Source organism: Rhodnius prolixus, unplaced genomic scaffold (assembly GCF_049639745.1).
Source record: "Rhodnius prolixus isolate KJV_2025 unplaced genomic scaffold, Rpr scaffold_4, whole genome shotgun sequence".
Lineage (NCBI taxonomy): Eukaryota > Metazoa > Arthropoda > Insecta > Hemiptera > Reduviidae > Rhodnius > Rhodnius prolixus.
The window spans coordinates 14,558,202-14,567,708 of NW_027411614.1; the positions used below are offsets into that span (position 1 = coordinate 14,558,202).

The window sequence follows — 9,507 nt, forward strand, 5'->3', positions numbered from 1 at the left end:
TGATTTCAATTCAAACTTTCTTTATGGTAGGAAGGGTGAGTAATGATTTTGGTTGAGATTTTCTTTTCGCCATTCTTGATTAATGACCATATTAATTTTAAAACATTGATCAGATTGATCCAATGGCCATAATCATCCATAGAGATTCCAAATGTTCTGTAATACCCACGGAATTGCCCTTACTTAATCTTAATTAAAAGTTGAGATCTATTGAAAACAAATAATTAAATGCTGCATCCTTGAACTTTATGGTGTGCAAAAAAAATATGAAATACTCTTTCGAATTTCTCTCACTCTAATACGCTCGGTTGGAAATAAATTAACATCAGAACTACGACAAAATTCAGAATTTAGTATAATATATTCTTCACAGTAACATAATAAGCTGTCATACCCTGGGACACTAGCTACAGAGGTAACAGAAGGGAAGGAGTGGTGTTAGCTCGACTGAGGATCGGCCATACTCGACTAACCCATGGATATTTAATGAATAGAGATGCGGCGCCGACCTGTAGTTCCTGTAATGTCCCCCTTACAGTGAAGCACATAATGCTAGACTGTTCCAAGTATAATAGGAGTAAAACATCAAATCGTATACCCGGAAGAATAGAGGACGCTCTCGGCAATGACCCGAGCACTACTGATAAATATCATAAAGTACCTGCAAGATATTCACATATATAATAAAATTTAGATGTACCTGAAATAGTTAATAATTTTTATTTTGTAAAATTGTAAATAAAATCATTGTTAGTGATAATACTGCGATAATATTAAATCTGTTAATATTTTTAAGGACATTGTTATGAGTTATTGTGATTTAGTTGTTTAGTAACTTAGTCTAGTTAGTAGTAAGTTTAATGTTTAGTCAAAAGGAACAAGGGCAGAGGGCATAATAACCCATTGGTTCGCTCCATCCAAGTATATGTAGGTAGTAAAACCTAGTAGGTAGTGTTTTAAGAGGGAAGTTCCAATATCCTTGTCGCCCTTGCCTCCAGAAACCATCATAAAATGGATCAACCAAACTCCAATCACGCCAATACTTGAGCAGTTAATCTATCAGGTTTTAGGAGTGATTTTGATTGGTTTTCTTGGAAATAGCATAAAAGTAAGTCAAAAATTCTGGTATAATTGCACTTCTAGACAATTTTGTACACTCAATTATTACTAACACACACATCTGTGTTTATGTGGGTCTTTCAACTCCTCAAGGGATTAAGTTTAAAAATCACAATTATAAATGAATTATATAAATAAATCATAAAATGAATAAAAATGAGATAAACTAGTAAAATATAACTGATGAGAAATCTAAAGATTAATGAAATTCCAACTGACATAAAAAATAAAAGATAAATTTCTATTCTTTCTTTCCAAAAAACAAATCAATGAAAGTATAATTAACGGTTATCTTTCATTTGATCTAAAATCTCTTTAAATACCTGAATTTCAGGGCTTTTTACCCGGTAAAACTACTTTCTGCAATTTGCTTTATCAACAATACGCTCTTGGTTTCTTTGTTAGTTATGCCTAAAGTGGATTGATTGCATTTTCACTAATTTTGCTAAGAGTTTTGTTACTATTTGCTCGCGAACCAAACAGTATACATGGCAGTTACTTGATCAGTGGAACCTGAATGGTTGAACTGAAATCGTTTAAGTCTCTTCTTTTCCCTGCCTCCTCAGGATTCCCACATTGTAACATTTTTGTTTAAGTTATTTATTGATGAAAAAACTCAATGTTCAGAACGTCACTTTTTTGTTATTTGTGGATAACATAAAACAAGTTTTGACAATCTCTCCCTCTCAAGAAAGTAGAAACGTACTATAAACATTGAATTCCATATCTCTTTGTTGTTTTGAGACTGTGTAGAACTAAACTTTCCCAGGTGCTCTGTAATTTCTTTTCTAGACAGAGTACTCATGTAAAAACTGAATAATTAATTCAGTAAAATAGTACTTATGGCCGACCAATTTTGAACAAAACCTTTTTATAGCACCTATGCTAAATATTATACTTGAACTTTGTGCAATTTAATGATTTGGGTTTCAGAGAATACACACGTACCCAAAGACCAATTTAAAAAAAAAAAACACTTTTTCAGGCTGAGAGGGCCTGTAGCTAAAAGGTCACTGAGTTTGTATAGATATGCTTGAAATAAGTAAAGTTTGAAGTAGTTTAAAAAGAAGTAACCTCGAACTGTTTATAAATAGTTACTCTAATATAATATTCAAATTTCAATTTTCTTCGCAACAAGATGACAAAAGACTGACAAGTAATTTAAAATTCATGATCCCCAAGTCCATGGATGTGTCGTCAGGCAACCTAAAAGATATTCAACAGTAGTACTGGCAAATGTCCCAAGACAATATGCTAAACTAAACAGATATACATACCGCATTGTCTCATTCATGATCTCAGAATTAGGTCAAATAATAAGCGAGAGGCGGGCTATAAATTCGTCCGGAGTTATTAGAGAGAGTGCGGCACGATTGTTACTGCCTGGTACACCTCATGCCAACAATCTATAGTTTGTTGTACATTACTCATATCTATCATTGCAATGTGCAATTTAAATTAGCTGTAATTATTCATCTGGCTTGTTTATCCAATGTAATGACCTTCCTGGGCACCCATTATACCAGCAAAATTTGAAAAAGTCTTTCTATTAAGAATGACAATTCACAGTCAATATCTTAAATTAGAAATAATTTTTAATCTTATATTTTTTCTTCAATAAGTAATATTTGAACGAACAAGTAAGGTACAGAAAATTAAGATACATATTTTTTCAATGAATACTCCAAGGACAATCCCAATCCACTTATTCCCTAAATTCTGTTGTATGTACAATGTGTATCGGTATTTTTATTAATAACAATAATGTATACGATTTGTGAGGTAGAGGAGTTTGTAGGTGACTTCAACTAAGTTTGCAGGAGCTAAGATTTGAGTAGAGGCATTGCAATTGGTATTACATGTGTAGCTTGTTGCAAGTATGGTTGTCCTATAGCAGGGGTCGGCAACCTGCGGCTCGCGAGCCGCGTGTGGCTCTTTTATCCAAATTTTGTGGTCTTCAGCCTGTCCAAAATAAATTGTATATTTCAATTTTATTGAAACAAATGCAAATTTCATTTATTTAAATGAAGATATTTTTTCACAAAGAATATTAAATGTGATAGGTCTGAAATTGAATAGAATTCTATTAAAATACAGTACGTAATATATAGGACTGCCGCCATTTTCATTCAAACACAGGTTTAGTTATTATTTATTTGTTTATTTACTTTGCAATATGTGAAAATAAATATAAAAAACATTTAAATGTTATTGAATATCATAAAATAATAATTTGTGAATACAAATGATCTACAGAGTTGTTTACACTCTATCATCCTTGCGGCTCTTGGTAAGATTTATTAAAATTATTTAAGGAGAAATGGCTCTCTACTTAAAATAGGTTGCCGACCCCTGTCCTTTAGAGATACAGAAAGTCCTGAAGAAATGGCAAATCAATTTCCTCGTACGAAGAATTTAGAAAAAAAAAAAAATTAATTAAATTTGAGATGGTTAGAAGATGTGAGGCAGAAGAGCTATCTAGTGGTTTATTTGCCAATTTTCTGTTCAACTTTGGTTTCCAATTGCTACTAGCCAAGTTTATTAGTTTTTATTTCATTTAACTTTCCTTGCCTCTTTTATTTATTATTATTATAAACATTTCATCACCCTTTCAACGGTTTGACGTTACATCATACTGCTTTGGATGTTTCCTACACTGCCTGACCTCTTCGTAAAACTTTTCTTCGCAGCGATTTGCTCTTGACCTTCTGCAAGACCTAAAGTAATCATTGAAGAAAGTGACCTTAAACATTACCTGTTTCTCCTGAGGGATATGTCTCTCCCGAGCGGTGGAGTGATTATGTCGTACCGTTGTTACCACTGCATTACTGGCTGCTGCAGTGTAGATGAAATTTGATATGTTTAATAAAAAAAAAAATGTGTTTAGTTGTTTACTTCAATTAGTACTATTATCTTATCGGATCACTTCTTGGTGATTAATTTAAGGATGTGGAAACCTGAGCTATATAGGAAGGGCTCAAGCATGATAACGGCTCCTAAAGCCAACAATTAAGAATTTCAGTTCATTTGGGTATATATATTGAATTCAATTTCGTAATTTTTCATCCAACGCCAATTTACCTGAAAAATGATAAATATGGATGATGTCTTCACGCTACATCATAATGAAATAACAAAATAAAAAATAGAAGAAATAAATCACCGACCTTTTACTGATGAATCATCCATAGTGGCATGGTCTCGGCTACAACTGGAAACGATTTATTTGAACGCCCGCCTGCAGAGGGTAAGAAAGTTGAATTTAAAAAGCGCTTGATTTCAGAGGTAACATGAATAGTCACAGCAACGTTAATGCACTAATTACAAAGGAACACACAGTAGATGTCAAAATTTAAAATTCATTAAAGAAAAGATGCCTAAAAGGTAAACAAATGTTTACCCCAAGAATAATTTAGGTTTTTATTTTTATTATTATTCAATTTTCCTCTATTACATTGCAATAGAAATGGAAGTTTGTTTTACTTTACTTTTATTTTTTTTTTTTAGCAATAAAGGTTGTGGATAATAGCTATTGATAACGTTTACCTACTTTTTTTCTGCCTCATGAATAACAGCATTAAAATGCGCAAGGGGGAGGGAGATAACTAGAGAACAAGTAAATTGTAAAAGTTTCCCAACCCAGAGCCGGATAACTGCGGATCACCACGCTATCCAGGACAGACCTTTGTTATTTTATTTTGAGAAATATTTGCTTTCATTATATTTATATTACCAACAACCCTGTAATTTATCCAAATAAATTGTCAAAATACAATAAATTGAAATTATTACTTATTCTACCATTTAAACATACCTTCAAAGTTTATGAAGATTATTTTTTAATGTTACTAACGAGGGCTTTATTTATAAAGATATTTATTTATAAAGATAAGTGTAACACAATGCACTTTGCCATGGAAATTCCCTCGCCTGCAACAGCATTTAATGTTACTTAAATACATACAAAAGTAGTAGATCCCAACAACTTTAATAAAAAGTATTAATGCGTAAGGCATTAAAATATATTTAACATATTCTTAAACCTTCAAATACAACATTTCTTTTGCTGTCCAAATGCGCCGATTTTCTTAAAACTAAGCGAAAAGAGTCCACTTTTTATTACACATTGGGCAGGAGTAGTTTAGTAACAATTACCTTGCAAAGATTAATAATTATTGCATCTAAAAGGTGCTAACAATCATCTTCTCTCCCTTGAATTTGTAATATTTATCCGATCATCATTAAATCGAATTATCTAATTTCCAATCTTCATAAAAATTAATAAAATTGTGATTCCCAATCTTCATAAAAAATTTAAAAAAAATTGTGATTCCCAATCTTCATAAAGATTAATAAAATTGTGATTCCCAATCTTCATAAAAATTAATAAAATTGCGGATATTATGCTCAGAAAGAAGCGATGGAATTATTTCCCAGCAAAACCCAAAAATCTTTTCTGTAAATCGCATTTCCAGTTAACTGATTCTCTTCAAATTAGTATTTTATCAATGCTTTAAATGTATTCTCAAGTAATTTATCAATATGACTCCAAGTCACAGTTTCAACTTCCATAGAAAATGTTTAAAATAAAACGGAGGTATTTATGTGGGTAAATAGTAATCAAAGATTAATGATAATGGTTAAGGCCATTTTCGAGAAAATGGAGAAAAACTGAAAATGACGCATCAAGAAAGTCGTAATTTATGGAAAAACATGAGCTACCATTTTTTTTTTCAAATTATTGGCGCGCTGCAGGCTCCCCAATAGACACCACATATTAGTTGATGTGGGCAAATTCTGGGGTTTATCTTCACTTTTTTTTCTGTTGAAAACTTAAAATAGATCACTAAAAAAAGAATATTTTAAGGAAATGTTTAATAAGTAAAGGGCATCGCGGTTCCGTGTATATATTTACAAATTAGAGATTTCAATCAAGAATTAGCATGTAAAAAAGTATTTTTAGAAGAAGATAGTTCAGAACTATCTTACATTTTTTTCATCAGTTTGCGTGACTATTCCATCTTTAAAAGTATATGAAGTAGTACTCTCCTATTAACATATATTTACTATCCCAATTAAATAAACTATTACAGTAAATGAAAAAATTGCTTTATCTTATATTAGAGGATAATTTGAAATATCAAAGGTTAATTCAATTAATATTACCAACATTAAACTATGTTTATCAAGTTTATCAAGTTTTCACTTTCTTGACGACTCCTTCCACTTTTTTTGCATTAAACTCCTAAAAGACTGTATCTTAATTAAGAAAAGATAAGCTTTTAAAAGCGATGATCCACTCAACTATTGCACATTCAACTACTAAACTTTTATAACTTGTTAAAACAAAAAAATACATATCTTTATAAGACAGGAAGAAATAAATGCAAAATGTTCCTAACTAGATCAATCAAATCAGCTACTGACGCGGACTTGAACAATAACTTCAACGTTACGAATTTGGATTGAGTGTACAACTGATTGTTAAAACCAACATACAAAAAAAGTAGTCTTGTTAGGTAGCACAAGGGCACATTAACATTTCAAACATACGCGCATAAATGTTTGAAATAATTTATTGTTTGCACATTTTAATATTTATAACAATAAATACATAATGAAAAATAATAAATACATGCTAAGGTCTCTGCATCCATTTGCGGGGGCTTGTCCATACTGAAATTGTAGTTTCCAAGTATTTTTCGTTTTATTTGCCTGAAAAGTTTCCATGTAATTAGTTTTAATTGCATTAAATAATTTGTTGACTTTTTTATTTATTTATTTTGCAACTGTAGTCAATACAACAAAAGAGATGAGAAGAGCCGCATAAATTCACTTGCACTTATATATATATATATGTAAATACATACACGCGCACATGCATGTGCGCCAGGAAGCGTGAGTAGAGTGAACGACGACCATCCAGTGATGGAAGCCGTTAGTTTGCCAAGTTGGCAAGATTACGCAGCAACCATCCTAGGAGATCGGCGTTATATGTTGAGATGGTCGCGTGGCCACCGCCGCTTTAGTCTGCGATGCGGTTTTGAAGGAAGTGTTGTAGTGGACATGTTGTGGATCAGAGAGTTGTAATGATTTCCTAAACTTGAGTGGACTGTTACTGTATCAAGATTGGGCTATTTCAGAAACGAGAGGAATATTTAGATCAGAGTGTATTGTGTGATTAGAGACATAAAAGAGCGTTAACTATTGTTCTTAGAATTTTAGACTGTAAGGTTTGTGGCGCTTCCTTAGGGTTGTATTCCGTACGTCCATAATGGGGCAAGTAGAGCGCTATATAATTTTCTTTTGTTCGTCAGGGTCAGTTTAGAACGTTTTTTTAGTAGTCTTTTTAACATTTTATATCTAAGATTGAGGATTGACTTGAAAAAAAATAATAATAATAGTAATTGAGTAAGTAGAAATTTAGATAAAGTGGTGGCAAAGTTTTGATGCAATCTCATCAATTATTGTTCAATGTTAATTTACGCTCCTCATGCTCAGGCACAGAATTGAGTATTGGAATACAAATTTTAAGCACATTAATTATATGTGAGGATGTAGTAAAAAATGTTCATAATAATTGAGTACTTGAATCGGAAACCAACTTTTATTATTCATTCCTTTTATTCAACTTTTAATATTTATTATTCGTTCCTTTTACTAGTTCAGAAAAAAACTTTTTTTTTGTAAATTGTTTTTTACTTCGAAGCGATAGAAAGCACTGTTCGCCAGTGATGTAGAGTGATAGTACATGTTCTCTCCAAGGATCAAGACAAAAACCTTCAAAAACCAATTAATTGATGGGGGTGAAGGAACATGTTTCTACGCTGTAACTTGGTAATGAACTTGCACCTGAAGGTCTGAGATTACTTAATATGTGTCCAGAGCCCACATAATGTGACAATAATTAGGTTGCACAGTAAGTGGTTATCAAGTAACTATCACAGACTTATCGTTAAGAACAAAGTTGATAAGTTTCAACTTCGAACAGTTCTGTGAGAAATTTAAGAAGATTCTCCGTAGAATTTAACATCATCAACAGTATCTACGATTAATGTTTAACTTTCGCCCTCGTCCGATAGACGAAAAATAAATCGAACTCCCAATCTAAAGAAGCTACTGTTGATAAGGGCAGCACGCTTTTCGAAACGTTGAAGTTAAAGAAATAACAAATGCGGATTTGAGTGATAGTGCTGAGGTATATAGTAGGATTGAAGATGTACATGCAGCTTCTTCTGCAAAGGCTTTTATCGGCATAATATAAATAAAAAATTAGAAATTCTTACCACCTCATAACAACTGTTTGTTTCACTAGTAAACTGAAGGCGAGTAAAGTGCGTGAGAAGTATAGTTATCTCTTCAAATAGATTTACATTACACGCATTGCTTCTTCCAACATGCCATCTTCATTACATTATGGCTAGCAAATAGCTTATTTAAATATAAAACCTGCTCTGCGTTTGTAGCCTATACAACTTATTGATATAAAAAAGAAATATGAGTTAATTTAAAAGTCGGTTATAATTTTGATTAGAAATTTTCTAAATTAACACTTTTTGAGTCATATACAAAGACAAATTTAAATCTAAAGAGTAACTTATGTACAGATACCGCTAGAATAAAGAAAGAAACGAAGAATTTGATGGCATTAAGCTACTTTTAATGGCTCTTAACAATAACTTCCATTTTAAAAAGTGAAAAATAAGGGTTAATTAAACGACAAAAGGTACACAAAGCTGCAAGTACTGTACTTTTCATTTATACTTCGGCTCGTAATTTCAGCTAGTTAGTAACATTTGAAAAAGCTAATGTGTTTTATTCAAATTTTATAGCTAGAGATAGGTATCATTTAAGTAATACTTAGCTCGGTTCGACTACCACTTGTTTCAACCCATGACCCTCAGCGGTAACAACATGAAAATAATCCAGCAAATCACTTCAAATCTCACAACTGTGCTCAGTAACTTTTTTCTAGTCAACAATGCTCATAATACAACAAAATTCAACTACAGATAACATTACATCAATAACTTTCTACGCAAATGGTCAGAACCGAAAGCTTCTACAAAGATAGGTCCCTAACTCGGTTTTACAGAGATATAAAGTTGATATGACTTGCATGTACAATGAGAAACCAACACTTCTGCAGCAAATTCAGAATTTTAGGTTACCAAGTCTAAGGAGCGGACAGATTGACGTCATTCTGAAGCGTACCGAGAAACAAAACAAATTCAATCTATTATGCCTCCATAGTGCAAAGTGAGACCCTGCAGGTCCCTTGATGATAAAATATCTCTCCAGTTGCTCTAAAGTTATAGGAGCCGTCTGCAAGAAATTAATATTACCTAGAGCCAACTCACCCCTTCACACCTTTAGCCTCCGTAAATA

General features: G+C 32.2%; 1 long non-coding RNA gene across 1 annotated transcript; it reads right to left on the reverse strand.

Moving 5' to 3' along the window:
• Positions 1-824: 824 nt before the first annotated feature.
• Positions 825-9,462, reverse strand: LOC141456500 (uncharacterized). Its single transcript, XR_012459796.1, has 5 exons — positions 8,406-9,462; positions 6,755-6,834; positions 4,287-4,357; positions 2,397-4,200; positions 825-2,325 (listed from the first exon to the last, which is right to left on the reverse strand). It is a non-coding gene; the product is annotated as an uncharacterized lncRNA (long non-coding RNA).
• Between the last annotated feature and the right edge of the window lie 45 nt (positions 9,463-9,507).